Raw genomic sequence first — 14,154 nt, forward strand, 5'->3', positions numbered from 1 at the left:
CATCCTCCCTCTCTGTTGGAGCAGAAAGCTGTGTATGTGCCTTCCTGTGGTCCCTCCTTGCTCCCAGTTCACAGAATCACAGGATCACAGAATGGCCAGGGTTGGAAGGGACCTCAAGGATCATGAATCTCCAACCCCCCTGCCACATGCAGGGCCACCAACCTCCTCATTTAATGCTAGACCAGGCTGCCCAGGACCCCATCCAACCTGGCCTTGAACACCTCCAGGGACGGGGGTCAGTTCCTATGACCCCATCCAGTAGTGGTTTTGGAAGATCCTGGGGCTGGAAGCCCTTGTGAAGTAAGAACAACTGCCTCTGAACTAAAGAAACCATGCTGGAGTGAGACCCAAATGAAAGATGAATCATAGAATGGCTTGGGTTGGAAGGGATCTCAAAGATCATCAAGCTCCAACCCCCAATAACCCCATGAACAAAGTCCACGTGAATTCTCTCACAGTTAAACTGTAGTTAGTAGTAACTTCAATGAATTGAGATGAAGGCTTGCGAAACTGAAGGCAAGAAGCCTTTCCAACGTTAATGATTCTATGGTTCAGATCCAGGGGTACTTCTGCCTTGTTCAGCAATAGGTATGTCCAATACTCCTCAGGCTCAGCCATCCAACTTTGTAACAAAAAGAGCAGCTCTTCCCTGCTTTACCAGGCACTAGCACAGCTCCTGAAGCTTTGTATTTGGACACTGGCTACTACCAAACACTGACACTACCACCAAAGTAGAGGAAAGATGGCTGGCATTTTTCTAAAGATGAGCATTTTTGCACCTGCTGGTGGTCTGTGTTCTCCTTTGCCACAGAGCTGAGGGAATGAAGGGCAAGCTGAGCCCAGTAGTTCCCTCTGCACCCTCCATCTCTGCAGGCTTGATCTTAAAGCAGAGCACGTAGCATCCCCTTGCACACTCCTGCCAATAGCATAACAAGTGCAATGCCTTCAAAGGCAGAGGACTCAGTACATGAAGTTCAACAAGCTCTCCAAGGGACCCACGATGCCCACTCAATCAAACAATCCTAAAAGCATGTCAACACTGCTGGTTCATCAGGGGCCAGGACAATTTTCAGGTTACCATTCACACTGTAGAGAAACAAAGAGAAAACTGGATTTTCTTTTTTTGATCTCTGTCACTTTTTGGACCTGTGATGTTGAGTTTGACCTAATGTTAGGCTAACAACAGTTAGCAAAATGGAACAGTGTTAGCACCATGCCTTCATTAGGTTCAACGCACTCTTTTCTATCCTATACATCAAGACATCTAACAAAGCACTGAAAAAACTTCCCACCCTGCCTAGCTTGCAAAATACAAGAGCATCCAAGATGGACTGCACAAACCTGGAACATTCATTTCTGAGAAGTGAATCTCTCCCATTTTTAAAGGGTCATTTATCAGCGAACTCCCTTCTTAATGTGCCTCTTTAAAACACTGTAATGACAGCGCGTTCTGCATCGCACTGTCATGATAGAGAACCCAGCCATATGTCAAGCAGCAAACTGTGACCCCTTTTTCTGTGATTAAGTTCATTTTTGTTCTACCCACTTTTTTTCTTTGTACATGATTAACTGCTGAATAAAAAGGTTCTCTTTTTTATTTTTCTTTGCAAGGGCTGAAGCAGTTTTAATCATATATAATTCAACACTTGCTATGTGATTTGCATTCCCTGCTTTAAGATGAATTTGGCACTAAACAACCTCTCAATTATACTCCCCTGCCTCTGTTTTCTCTGGAAGTCACAAAATCCATTCAAACAAAAGCTAGTCCCCAACCCCCCCCCTTCCCCGAAGTTTTATGAAGATGAATGATGATTAAAATCAAGGAACAGAGATCCTTGTCCTGACTTTATGAAACCACAGGGTTCCAAAATATATCCTCCAGTGGCGCTTTTCCAGGCAACCTTAGGTTCAAAGACAAAATTGTGTACATGTCTGTATCAGTCCAGGTCATTGCACCCAACTATCATCCTTTCTTCTTGTGCCCAGACTACTTTTTTTGCTTCTGACAAGAGAAGTTAAACATGAAGGCTGGAGTTTGCAAGCCTGAAATGTAACTGAGGCTGAATAAGGCAGAAACTGAGATTAGAGAAGGAAGCCAAGCTGGGAAAATAGGAGAAGTTTCTGTCTGAAGAGGAAAGGAAGAGAAAAAGAAGTGAGAAATGATCAGCGATGAAGGATTTAGGTATGTGGCAATATATACAACTTTATATAGATGTATGTCTGCATTTAAATATAAATATGCATATAAGTAGACGCTATTTATATACACATCTTCCTGCCCAGGGAAGTGGTGGACTCTTCCACCACCATCCAGGGACTCCACCATCCCTGGAGGTTTCCAAGAGAAAGGTAGATCTTAGAATCAGAATTGCTCAGGTTGAAGATCATCGAGTCCAAGCACAACCTGACCATCCTATTCTAACTCTAACAACCCTCCTCTAAATCATTGCCCTGACCACCACATCCAAATGGTTTTTAAACACATCCAGGGATGGTGACTCAACCACCTCCCTGGGGAGCCAATTCCAGTGCTTAACAACCCTTTCTGTAAAGGAGTTCTTCTTGATATCCAACCTAAACTTACTCTGGTGCAACTTAAGGCCATTTCCCCTCATCCCTTTTCAACCCAGGCCATTCTATGATTCTAGGATATAACTCTGTGATAGAGGATACTGAAGTGAAGACACTTCTATGCCTACATTAACTACAGGGAGAGAGGAAGGAATCTCACTTAGATGTGATTGCCCCCAAAGCCAACAAGGCTGAAGGAGAGAGACAGGCAGAAAACACAAGGCTGGACATGGTGGAGGGAAAATGGAGGCTGTTCTGGAAAAGATAAAAATAAAACCTTGAGAACCTGTACTAAAGCAAGCAAAACATTAAAAGGACACTGATGCTGTAAAATTAAGGATTTAGAAATTGAGACATGCCATGAGTAAAGCAAAATTGACCTAAATCCACACTCCTCATCCCAAACCAGCACTGTGGTGTAGTCTATACTGACACAGTCCCATAATAAATCCAGTCTGAGTATTGATACACCTTTCCACACTGGAATGCTTCTTATTATGTGTATCAACATTGCTCAGAACATCAGGAGCTGACTGCAACTTTGGCATAGAGGTGCTATTTCAAGCATCCAACTTGGGTTAATAATCTACCTTTGGAAGAATGCAGGCCTTGTATCTGGAGTATGGGGTAAGATCTAAGCAGTTTGGCAAGACTTTTCAAATATGTCTCATAAAAGGGAGTGTGAAAGATATTTCATCCAGCTAACTGTTAGTAATGAAAGGCATAAATCCAACGTGGAGGCCACAGAACAAGGAAACAGTGGAAACAATCAGTGAGAAAGAGAGAAAAGAAAAACTTGCCATGTCTCACAGTTGTTCCAAAAACGAGATGTCAGATTCACTTTCCCTACAGATGCTGAGTCAAGGCACAGGGCAGGAGGCAAATAGAAATGGGCAGATAAAGGAATATGGGGCAGTGTGTTAAAAAATACCATATACAATAAAAAGCAAACCTTCATTCGCTATAGGAGGGCGAATCATCATCTTCCAGTGGAAGAGGATGGGAATCATCTTGCATTAATTTGGTCATTCTCATCTCAGCTATGTATCTACAGTCCTAAAGGACTGTTACTATAGAAGCCAATGTAAGGATGCTCAGTGTTCTAAGGCACCTGAGTCATGAGTAGGACTGCAGATATGACACATTAATAGAATCATAGAATGGCCTGGGTTAAAAAGGACCACAATGATCATCTAGGCCCAGCCCCCTGCTATGTGCAGGGTCACCAACCAGCAGACCAGGCTGCCCAGAGCCACATCCAGCCTGGCCTTGAATGCCTGCAGGGATGGGGCATCCACAACCTCCTTGGGCAACCTGTTCCAGTGCATCACCACCCTCTGTGTGAAAAACCTCCTCCTAATATCCAACCTAAACCTCTCCTGTCTCAATTCAAAACCATTCCCCCTTGTCCTATCACTATCTACCCAATCCAGTCCTGAGGGAAGAAAGCATATTTCTGATGTAGTAACTGGAAATTGATAATAACGTAGAGCATTAAGTGGGGCATCCATTCAACTCTAGGTAGGCACGTATATGAAGTTACAGGAGATTAATCCTGGTCAAATGGGAGCAGGATGTTTGCTTGAAGATGCTCTGAAACAAAGTGAGATGGCAGTAAAAATATAAGGCCCAGGTGTCAAACAACCCCATTGCTGGGGGAAGTAGCAAGATAATAAAAGAGGAGACCTCTGGCTTGTGTCAGGAATTAAATAAAGCATTTGGAACCAGATACAAAGAGGTAGAGATTGCCCAGGGTGGGTTGGACTTTCACAGTGCAGCAAAGTGCCAGTAGTGTCGTCTGCCATGAAGGCTGGGTCCCCTGGGAAAGCAACACTTCTGAAACTCCACAGAAGGAAACATGGTCCTAAAGTTAGAATGTCTTCACCTGAATTAGACCTGCATTTATGGCAATTACATTCCTTCCATCCTAGAGATCCCAGGGGATGGAAGGAAATTAAATAATAATAAGTTATTAAGCAAGGTTTGAACTTTCATGCTGAACTTTCTCCTTATGCCCTCCCTATTTCTGTCCTGGAAATCTGTTTTTGGTCTCAGCTCAAATAATCAAAGCAGAATTTTGCTGTAAGAAATGATCTTGTAATCCAAGATAACTTGATCTGTACAAAGGTCCAGTAACTTGCTTGAAGGCTTCTGTTACTTTTGTGAAGCGAGAGTCCACCCAGAGACAAGAGCAAAATCCCAAAATGTAATTACAGGCTTCAAGTTGGCTGCAGTACACATGCAATTATTTATATCATATTTTCAGTAGGTTTCATATTGGGGTAGGCAGGGGGAAGGTTACCAGGTTGCAAACAAACCCAAAATTCAGAATTGCTTGCTGGGGAGAGCTGAGAAGAGGTGATGATGATGGATAATAGAAGAGATGAGCATAAGGGAAATTGATTATGAAGGTTTACAGGAACATGTGGACAATTAAAAACTCTATTGCACATCAGTGAATTTCACACCCTTAGATTGACAGCACCTTTAAAGGGAAATCACACTTTCTATCATCTAATCAAGGTAAGTAACAGTGTGGTTGGTCTCTCCCCCCAGCTCTCTTTTGACTTCATTTGGCCAGTTTAGAGAAGTTTAATGTTTAATCTGACGTTAAGCGTCACGAAGTTTGAGCAGACCAGAGGCAGCAGAAAAGGCCAGAAGTAATAAAGTTCAGCATTCCTCTAACAGTCTGCATGGAGTCCAGCTAATCATAGCTCTCCTCGAATGGCATTTGTTATTTCAATAACCCTCCTTTCCCCACGTCACCGTACATTGAGCTCTCTCTCAACCCTGTTCCATCCTGCTGAAGGCAATGCACATTTGTGCCAGCATCTGGATGTGAGGATCCCTTCCTCCATCACGTGGGGAAAAGTAGTTCAGAGCTGCTTGGGACTCCGCCAGGGACAACACCACCAGTCAAGTTCAGATCCTCTGCTGCTTTTCACCTTATAGAGTCATACTCCACACTGCAAACCCTACTGCAGACAGGGGCCAGCATCCCTGGCTGTGTGTGGAGATAAACAATAAGACAAAGGGCTGCAGCAGCAGCTTTTCATCTTAAAAACGTTTTTTCAGCTGTGGATGAACTCAAAGTTCCCAGTGCCCAAGGAAGATCTGAGCTCCAACACTACTGCCATACTCAATAGCAGAAAGGTCCTGATGCAGAAGGTTGGGAACCATCAAAAGACATGGTGAGCACAGCACCCTTGGGAAAGGAAGATTGCTATCCACACACAAAGAAATCATGTCAAAGAGATTACAGCCAGAATGGAATGGGCCTGAGCCTACCTCCAGACTGGATCCATCCATCTCAGGTTGGATATTAGGAAAAATTTATTCTCCAAGAGTCATGATGCACTGGCACAGCCGCCCAGGGAGGTGGTGGAATCACTGGAGGTGTTCTAGAACAGTGGGAGTGTGTCACTGAGGGATGTGGTTTAGTAGGTAATAATGGTGGTAGGTTGATGGCCAGCCTTGGTGATCCCAGAGGCTTTCTCCAAGCTTAATGACTCCATGATTCTTTGAATAGCAGGGTGCAATCTCAAAGGAGGATCCTGCTGGAAATGCAGATGATGGACGAGTTTAGGATGTCGGTGTGGATGCAAGCTTGTGTGGTCTCATAGTGAGTTGTTGGCAGCTGTTACAGAGCAAATGGGACCAAGGAGAGGCAGCAAATTAGGCAAGGCTCTGGAACTGTAGGAGGCTGATGGTTTTGCAGATAATGGATGTGGCCATGAGGCAGAACAGAGCTGTTATGCGCAGCTTAGAAGTGGGTCAGTGTCAGGTTTTAAGAGCAAAAGTCACCAAGGGAACAGAAGAGGGGAAAGGTCTGGAGCTTGGTGGCTCTCCTATCAGGATCTGCATTACAGCCAGGATGCATGAGCAGTGCTGTTCTGCTGCTGTCAGCAAGAAGTTGATTAAATCCGTCAGTGCTGCGTGCATGAGTGAGACAGGGGCCCTCCTGAAAGCCAAAGGACTGTATGATTCACAAGTTCAGAGGCCAGGAGGCTGAGCTGACCTCCTCCATAGCACAGCTCAGAGGACTGCATCCGCTTGCAGTGGTAATGGCCCCTGTAATTTCTCTTTGGCTCATGTGCCTTTTCCATAGAAGCACCCACCCTTCTTTTGGAAGACCTCGAGAGACAAAGAAATCTGTTATTGTGGGTAGTTTGTTCCAATGGTTAATTACCCTTCTTGCAAAAAATATGCTTCTTTTGGCTCCTTTGGTTGCATCTGGACCAAATTCTCCCCCTGCTTCTTGTCATTGCTTTCTTTGGGAGGTTTGAAAAAAATAAAAGAAAAAAAGGAAAAAGAAAGTAATGCTTTTCAGGCTTTTCCTTCTGTTGAAAAACCTCTGACAAAAAGTCTCTATACCACACACCTCCCTTCTGCAACAAGCTTTTTTCCTCAAAACCTCTGGCCCTGGAATTACAAATTATTGCAGAATTACCAATAATTTCTGCAGCTCTTTTCTCCACTGATTCCATGGCTCAAAAGCTGCCCTCAGGTACATGGAGGGTTCCTGTCTCCACTTTGGTGGCATCCAATCCAGCTCATCCGATCTCCACCAGCACAGAGCTTCTCTTTCTGTGTCCACGCAGGGCTTCAGCCCTGCAGTCATCTTATTCTGAGCAAACCATCAGGATTTCTTGTTCACCATGGCCTCTAAATCCTTCTCCCGCTGCCAAAATATCCTCATTCTGTGAGAAGGGATGAGTTTTTTCCTCCCACCCTAGAAGCCTGACCTTGTGTTCAGCTGAAGGAAAAGCTCATTGCAGCTGCCTTCCTTGCGCATCTGTGCTGAGGATCTGTGCCTCCAGTTACTCAATACCTCCACGCTACAGATTGTTATCGTGTCGATATCAATATCTTCAATCGTGCAATGAAAGACCGTATCAGAATGGATATGCACCAGGGGAAAGGAATTAAATAGTATGGACAGCCTTGGATCTGTCGTGGCCTGCCCCTCTGCCTTCCTTTGGATGCTATCTAATGGTTTTAGGGGAATCAACTCTTTGAAAGGGTGAGTGACAGCAGGACAAGGGGAAATGGTTTTAAGTTGAGGGAAGGGAGATTTAGGTTGGATGTCAGGGGGAAATTCTTTACAGAGAGAGTGGTGAGGTGCTGGAACAGCTGCCCAGAGAAGCTGTGGATGCCCCATCCCTGGAGGTGTTCAAGGCCAGGTTGGATGGGGCCCTGGGCAGCCTGGTCTAGCATTAGGTGGGATGGTTGGTGGCCCTGCGTGTGGCAGGGGGGTTGGAGATTCATGATCCTTCAGGTCCCTTCCAACCCTGGCAATTCTGTGATTCTGTAATGGTTTTATGCCTAGTTCTGGGCACAGGACTATGTCTATCCATGGCTGATTTACCTGGGCCAAGGAGGTTTGCTCACATAGCCTGACTGTGCCCAGGAACAGATATCAGTGCCATCGACATGATGTGCACTGGGGCACAGAGAGCCTCTGGTGCTAACGGAGACGTTTCAGAAGTGCCTAATGAAATGAGATTGAAGCTCTTACATCCTTGAGGGGCTTTTGATCATTTCAATCTGTTTTTTTTTTACTGCATTTGGACCTGGATCTGCTTTCTTTCATGGTGCTTCTGTCTCACACCACGGACATCAGAGACATCCAGTCTGAAATGCTCATTTCACAAGCAGCCAATTCCAGTTTTCCTGCAGCTTTTGTGGGGCATTTTCCTGGGGACAGACTAACTAGGAGGAATGTTGAACTTCTTCCTAGCCCATTTAGTTCTTCTGGGCTCAGCAAAAATGGTCTTCAAGTGTTCTTTATCTCCTGCAAGTCCAGCTAATGGTTAGGACCCAAGCATTGAACTGCATCACCTTTCCACCAGTGATGCAGGATAGTGCAAAGAGTCAAATATAATACTACACATAAATTCAAAGTCACACTGGACAGGGCTGTGAACACCTGATGGAGCTGTGGATGTTCCTGTTCATTGCAGAGGAGTTGGACCAGATGGCCTTAAGGGTCCCTTCCAACTCTGACCATTCCAGATAACCCATTCCTACTGGCCAGAGGAAACTGAAAATCATTTCCCAATCGTAATGTTATGGAAGGTGCCTGAATGTCAATACCAAGCCTGGTCTTGGATTCTAATGCCCTTTCTTCATGGTTTCTTCTAGGAAGGGAATTTTAATTTCCTATAAATGTCCAGATTTCAAGAATGCCACTGCAAGAACATTCTTGGGATAACACTGATGGGCTGCAGGATTCTGCTTGGCTGGAAGTTTACTTATTTTTAAGATCATCGAGTTGCCTTTAGAGACAGATTCCCCAAACTAAATTCTCAAGATTTTAGGCAGATTGCAAGCTTATTTGTTCACCAGCTCCACGTCCTGAACTGGGCACCATTACTCTCCATCTACCTCCAACTCTGTCAAACAGCCCCTCTTTAGATCACTTTCTGGGGGGGAATTTTGTGCTAAATTTTTTGCTGCTTGTGCATTTCCAGCTTCTTGTAATGCCAAAAAATTCCCAATTCCATGAGACAAGGGGCCAGGATGCGACTGACTCAGACTGCTCTCCTGAAGCTGTGCTGATTTACAGCAGCCCAGGGGAACGATGCTATAATTCTCCTCTCCTTTGAGTGAGTAGCCACAGTGACAACAGACTGAATAGATGACAAAATAAAACAGCTCGTGAATCTAGAACATGCAGCTGGAATTTCCCCAGCGGAGTCACAGTGTGAAACATCCAAAACAGGCCCATGAAATATGAATTAATGTAAGGACAAGGTTTTAATCGCAGTTACACAACTTTAAAGCTGCAGTAATTCCACAGAGCTCAGCCTGGTGACTCTGGATTTTTGCTAATAGATGCCTCTAGTATGCAAAGAACAGACACTGGTCTCGTTTTGCTGGTGTGAATTCTGCAGTGAAATCAGTAGCGTAGCAAAAATATTCAAGACAAATAAGAGATTAAAGACATCCTTCATGGGTTGAGTGATTTGCTGGTGTGACTGGACAGCTCTGTTCCTCTTCATAGAGTCATAGTCTCATAGAATCATTGGATGGCTTGGGTTGGAAGGGACCTCAAGGATCATCAAGCTCCTACCCTCCCTCCCCCCACTACAGACAGGGCCACCAATGTCCACCCTCCCCCTCTGGAGCCTCAGGTCCTACCAGCAAGGTTATTGCACAGTCTCTGCTCTGAATATGCAGTGATGTCGTTGTTGTGCTGCAAATCAGAAGTAAATGATATGACAATGAAAATCAGGACAGTCGGTTTCTCGTCTGCCCCTTATTTACAAAGGGCTGTATGTGGTGAAGTAGTGCAGAGTGACCTCCTGCTGAGCACTGCAGATGTTTGGCTGCTCCGAGAGCAGACTGAGCTACGTTCAGCAGCAGGAAAATCGTGCAGTGAGTGTGTCTGTCACATCCTGCTCTTTGCAGCACCGGAGCCAACTCTTATCAGTCACACGGAGCTCACAGACCACGAGCTACACTCTACCCTGGTGTCACCACTTTAAGGTCATTGGGAGACTGACTTTTTTATCACACAGTGATGTAGCACAAGGGGAACGATTTTAAACTAATAGAGGAGAGATGTACATCAGGTGTTGGAGGAAATTCTTTACTCAGAGGGCAATGAGGTCCCAGCAAGAGCTATAGGTGCCCCTTCCCTGAAGGTGCTCAAGGCCATGGATGGGACTCTGGGCAACCTGACCTGGTGGTTGACAACTCTGCCCACAGCAGAGAGTTGGAACTTTAATGTTCCTTCCAACCCAAGCCATTCTGTGATGATATATGATGACTGGATTGCATGTGGGATCATGAATTTTGGCTTGGGAGTGGAGAAAGCAGCAGCTTCTTTTTGGAAGCACCCTGCTCATATCCAGGTGATGATGTAGAGACCTCTCAAGTGTTGAATCTTGTTGCAGTCCTGACAACACACAGATGTGACTTCATGCACAAGAAGATATTCCACCCATGAGTAATCCCAGCAGTTACCACTCAATGTAGCCACAGTGAAGGTAAATTTGTACACTTGCACACTGCTAATTAACTCATATGTCATCAAGAGAAAGAACACACAATCAGAGGAACGTGCATTCCTGGCCTGAATGTTGCCTAGATTCTTCTAGGCAGTACATCCAAGTTTTCTTCCTACAGAGACAAAGGGTGGCTCAAAGTAAAGAGCAACTTGTGGTGAGCCTTTGGTGGGACAGGTCAAGGTACACCAATGGAAACAGCAATGAAAGATTTCCCATGATCTAATAATTTATACAAAGCCTGGGATACACATGCTCCTACAGTCGTAAAACACCCATGGAAATGAGGTGCCCACATCACATAAGTGCTTCTGAATATAGAGCTCATTATGTGAAAAACACAGTGGTGCTCAGGTCCAGAAGAACAATAGATCAAGCAGGAAATCAATGGCACTTTTAGTAAATTAAGGAAAATAACTGCATTGACTTTATATGTGCATGACTGGGGAATGGGACCCAGGCTAAAAATCTCATTTAGACCAAAAAAGAGGGAGCTTCTTCACATTCTCTAAACAAGTCCTCAACCTTTTTCCTATGTTTTGCTTTGGGCAAGGCCTATTTTGAGGAGAAAATGTCACCCCAAGCAGCAAATGTTTTAGAAAAATCTGCTGTTGCCAGTAAAGAGTTAATCCATCTGTATGTTGGCATCAGCTCTGATAACTGCATTCAGTTTTAAGCATGTGCTGAGATAGCTTAGGGTCAAAACAAGGCATTTTTTAATTGGAAGTGGAGGTGGAATGGAGATTTAAGGAAAACTGGAGATGTGGGACACTGTGCTTTCAGTACGGCTTTTTGTCCACACTAAACTGTTTCCTTTTCCAGTTTGAGGGAGAGGAATGTAGAAGTAAAATGAGCTTGCACAGAGTAAGTGGAGATGATGCACAGACAAAGGGAAGGATGTTTTTACCTTCAAATTGAAAACCCAAATGTCCTCAGACCAAGATGAATGTGGACAATGAACTACTGAACTGTGGCCGTGCTCAGTCCTGTAATCGGGCTCAGTTCTGCTCTGAGTTTCACAGCTGGATTTCCTCTCCCAGCATGCTCTACAGATGCAGTTCAGGATCCAAATCACCTCGTTTGCAGCCAAAACCGTTTTCTCTTTTGCCAAAAAAATTCAGCGTGAGTGCCTCTCTTGCCTCTGGTTTTGTCAATATTTCCCACAGAGGAAAAACAAACTCCAAAGGTTTTGCAACCTGTTCTGCTCAGTTAGAATAAATGCCTGCTCAGTGGGTTTGGTCATAGGGCTGAGGATGCCCCACAGCCAACATCTGGGCAGCCCCATAGCAAACAATTGCCTTGTTTTTGAAGTGATGCTCTTTAGTTGCAAGCTGCCTGGGTGGCCTTTGGATGCAGCCTACAAAGGGCTCTTTTATCAGAGCGACCACACAGGGACACAGCCAAAATGCTGTTTGATTGTGAGGGTGCAATAGTGTGAACGCATTCTATAGCACATGCAATGCTGTGTATGCTGTACAGCACATGGAACCCAGCCCTTGGTGCACCCAGTGACTTCAGCATCTGATCACAGGCTTTATGCAAAGCAAATGCAACTCCTGATCTTGCCCTTTGCAATGGATGGATGATCCCTCAGCTGCTCAAGGCTGCAGCCATATCTACCTGCACCTCTTCTCCAGCAGAAGCAACAGCATTCTGCAAAAATTTCCATTCGGTCTGTGCTAAGGGATGGGGCAAATGATAGCCAGGGATGTCCAGCTGTATGAGAAATATGCATTTCTTACTGCAGCCTCAGATATCTGCAACTACTACCCCATTGTACTCTCAGACCCACTGACAATCACAAGCCAGTACCAGAGGAGGTAAAACCTTATAACTGTTTTTCAGTGAGTCAATCTAGTATAAGAAAATTAAATCTGATGCAAGGCAAGTTGTAGCACAGACTTCAGCATGGAAAATTCCCCCTTTACTACAGATCCTCAGTTTCCCTCTGCTTGTTAACTAACCTGCAAAAAGCCAGGTACAGAGAGGATACTTTGCTTAGAGAACTGGATACAGCAGGGCTCCCTGGGAGCAAGTTTGCACTCCCTTCCCCCTCTTGGTCATGTGCATTTAGCAAATGTGCTTTTAATCTCATTAATATTGTTTGAAAGAAGCAGTAGTGGATGAATCATCTGATGCAAATGAAAGAGTTTAGGGAATACATGCATTTTCATTAGCCTAACTTCTTCTCCAGCACTATGTATTAGTATGGAATTAATCCATTAATTCTATTGATTTCTATTAATATTGTGCATTCCATCAGTGCTCGAATCCCCATGGATTCCCAAGCCCTCTCCAACCGTCTATAGGAACTGGCTTGTTTAATCAACATTGCACAACTAATCGAGACAACTGTTCGGGTCAGGAAGCAAAGAAGAAAATTGTTTCTAATTGAGACTACGGGAGGAATGTGGGGAGACATAATTATTACTGCTGGAACAGGGCCAAGGATACCAGCAGATGAGCTCCGCTGATGTTGTCAGAAGTGTCACAGAAGTTGTCACAAGCGCAATCAATGGTGGCAAGAGCAGGTCATGTCACCTGGTTGCCTGTTCTGAAGTCCAGCTGGCGCTGCACCGGATAGAATAGGGACAATGGTACCCTAAGAATCCAATGGGATCTTCTCAGACATCTTTCTATCTGTCAGATATCTGTTACATGATATCTGACATGATATCTAACAGATATTCATGTTCAGATATTCACTTTCAGGAAAAGGGTGGATGTGGCACCAAGGGATGCGGTCAGTGGGCGTGATGGGAATGGCTTGACTCTTGGATTTGGGGATCTTAGTGGTCTTTTCCAACTTTAATGATTCTGTGATTCTGTGATTCTATACAACTGCAACAACTCCAGGTAGGATGAGGAAAACTTCTCATATTTCTACACATCTCACCAAACAGTTTGATAGAGTCACACAGCGGGATGGCAGCAGTCAGAGAAGCACAGAAATGAAGGGATGAGGAGGATTCAAGAGACTGTCAAAGCTGGGTTATAAAGATAGGTTTTCATGTTTCTGGCTCAAAGCTGCTGGGACTTCCTCATTGCCCAGGTGATAGGATGGCTCTGCCTCTTGTAGCTTTTTACTTGAAGAGGGTAAGTGAGGTTTTTGATGTAAAAAAAACAAATTTCAAGTCTGGGACTCCCAATACAAGAAAGACAGGAACTGTTGGAGAGAGTCCAGAGGAGGGCCACAAAGATGATCAGGGGGCTGCAGCACCTCCCCTATGAGGACAGGCTGAGGGAGCTGGGCTTGTTCAGCCTGGAGAAAAGAAGGCTGTGGGGTGACCTCATTGCAGCCTTCAGTACCTGAAGGGAGCCCACAAACAGGAGGGGAATCAACTCTTTGAAAGGGTAGATAACAGCAGAACAAGGGGAATGATTTCAAGTTGAGGGAGGGCAGATTGAGGTTGGATGTCAGGGGGAAGTTGTTTACAGAGAGAGTGGTGAGGTGCTGGAACAGCTGCCCAGAGAGGCTGTGGATGCCCCGTCCATCCCTGGAGGTGTTCAAGGCCAGGTTGGATGGGGCCCTGGGCAGCCTGGGCTGCTGTGAAATGGGGAGGTTGGTGGC

General features: G+C 45.0%; 1 protein-coding gene across 4 annotated transcripts in view; it reads right to left on the bottom strand.

Annotated features, from left to right (window-relative positions):
• The window catches only part of GFRA4 (GDNF family receptor alpha 4), a 75,632-nt gene that overhangs the window by 27,560 nt on the left and 33,918 nt on the right, over positions 1-14,154 (bottom strand). The window contains exon 1 of one of the 4 annotated variants that reach the window (XM_090139913.1): positions 5,860-6,845. The exons of the other annotated variants lie outside the window; for them this stretch is intronic. The gene's annotated coding sequence lies outside the window, so the exon portion shown is untranslated. Of the gene's footprint in view, positions 1-5,859; positions 6,846-14,154 lie in introns of those variants that run through there. 4 annotated transcript variants of the gene reach the window in all.

This window comes from Phasianus colchicus, chromosome 4 (genome assembly GCF_987193195.1).
Source record: "Phasianus colchicus chromosome 4, bPhaCol1.hap1.1, whole genome shotgun sequence".
Taxonomy (NCBI): Eukaryota; Metazoa; Chordata; class Aves; order Galliformes; family Phasianidae; genus Phasianus; species Phasianus colchicus.